This window comes from Lactuca virosa, chromosome 9 (genome assembly GCF_052849685.1).
Source record: "Lactuca virosa cultivar CGN04683 chromosome 9, Lactuca_virosa_CGN04683_v6, whole genome shotgun sequence".
Lineage (NCBI taxonomy): Eukaryota > Viridiplantae > Streptophyta > Magnoliopsida > Asterales > Asteraceae > Lactuca > Lactuca virosa.
Genome location: NC_136434.1, coordinates 62,528,330 through 62,530,676, shown reverse-complemented (window position 1 = coordinate 62,530,676; position 2,347 = coordinate 62,528,330).

The window sequence follows — 2,347 nt, the reverse complement described above, 5'->3', positions numbered from 1 at the left end:
ATAAGTAAAGTTAATGTCTTATGTTGATTGGTTACCTATTGTTTCACTTTGCATGTTTTGACTTCTTGAATAATAAGATTATTCGAACGATCCACAGTCGCTCATACATTGGGAGTAGGTATGAAAGAAGATTGTCATGAATTGGTTTGTAGATTGTCTAAAGTGTATTAGACATAGCAAAAGTTTTCTGTAACGTTCATGAGTGCTTATGAATAAGATTTGAGCATTGGATTAGACCCACGCTTGCTTGTATCACTTCATGGAATTTATCTCGAGTGATCACAAGACGATAATATCATATGGTCTTAAAACCTAGATATATGGTTTATTATTTGCAAGTTGGTTGTGCATTGATAATGCGTAAACGCATTAGTAACTTGATGTTATAAAACGCATTGTTGTGTATAATTCAATGAGTGAATGATAAATGCGTATAAGTCGAAGTTTATCTGTTCCTTTTATCCTAAGAGGGTAAAAGCGATATTTGGGCCCCTCGATGATTTGGTTTGACTTATGTGTCGGGCCCGGTCAGGGCTGAATTGATGTGTTCAATTAAGTTCTATGTCAGACGAATCAGAGATCGAGAAACAAACTACTGGACAATAAGTATGACTATGTTCCATGTAATTGTTTGCAAGATATCTAGAACGGAGGACTATACGGTCCCTTATCTAAAGGACATGTTACTGATAAGATCAGAGTTGGACAGCGTCTTTGAGAGCTATGATTGCTAATCGGATTATACTTACACTATAGTTACTAGACATATCCAAGTGGGAGATTGTTGGATTAATGTCTAAGCCCGTAACTATATTTGGTAAGTACTTGACCTGGTTGTGCATGGTCCTTTTGGGTTGCCTTCACCAAAGCAACTAGATAGGATGATTTATGAAGAGAGAGGTTATTATGGTTTATTAATATATTACGAGAATAATATATTAAAAGAGAAATCATATAGTTTAATTAATATGTCACACCCCGAAACCGTGATGGCGGAATCGTCCCGGGGTGGAGGACGTCATGCGTAGTATCACAACAATTGTATCATAGCAAGCATAGTAAACACAACCAGACATTGAATACATATATGAAAAGGGTTTACATTGTTTAATACATAGTTTTGTTCAAATCAAAAGTAAAATAGTAAAGACGTGACTCTAACGCTCCGACTTCTCCGAACTCTTGGTTGTACCTGTCTATTAATTCCCTGATAATACAAGTAGTTTTGAAAGAATATCAGCATAAAGCTGGTGAGTTCATAAGTGTTTAGTTCTGGTGAAAGAAATGTTTCCTTGATCCTTTTTGAAAAGTGTTCCTCAAGGAAATCCTATATTTTCTTATGAAAAACGTTTTTGAAAGCCCATTCCTTCCATGACTTCCAGGTTTGTACAGGATATGTACAATCCAATGAGTCGTGGAATGAATGTGAATATCCGTTGGTTGTAAAACAATCCGTTTTGAATAGCTGGTTTATCCCGGGAAAATCCTATATTTTCCCTAAAGGTTGATGGTTGATTATTCGTTTTAAACTGAGGTTTGCAAGTATCTACCATACTTGTGTCTATAAAAGCAGTTTTCTTTTAAAAACCCTGGTTACACCCAGAGAGGTATATTAGTCTTAAAAAAAACCAAATAAAAGAAAACCTTGATGAACTAAGTCCTGAAGATATTATTATTAATACCCTCTAGTAACCTATCGGTTATTACTTTGAGGTTAGTTCACTTGATTCATTATTACAAAAGTAAATCTCTGTTATCTAGGTTGTAAGTGTCATGACCATAACTGACTGGATATGGCCCGCAACAGCCGATATCCTTAATGACTTTCTCACCCGTAGACCTGCCGGTCCGACTGTAGCTAGCAGCGAGGTGCGGGATTGTCAGTCCCGTATAGATCTATACACAACAGTCACGTTCTCCCTACAAGAGACTCTGGTCACAAGTACTAGTCCTACACTCTGTTTCTTGTGGTGAGTGTTACCGAGGACGTGTCTCAAACTTAGACTAACAAATTTACAGTAATAATATAGAAAATCCTTTTGTGATTAACATGATTTCTTTATAAAACGATACATTTTACTACATGATTCATAAGTTCCTTGCTCTAGTTTTGATAACTGTTTCTACGAGTTGATTTCTTAATCGTTTGGTAAAACTGTTTTCCGTGTTTTAAAAGCATACTGAAAATATAATTATCTTAATCAAAAATATATTTGAGCACAAGTTTCCTTGTACTTTTACTTGTATCCCACCCTGAAAACATGAAAAACTCGGAAAAAAAGCGTAGGGGTATGAACTCACCTCGGGCGATTTGAATGAAAGATTGATATGGAATGTGGGATGTTCA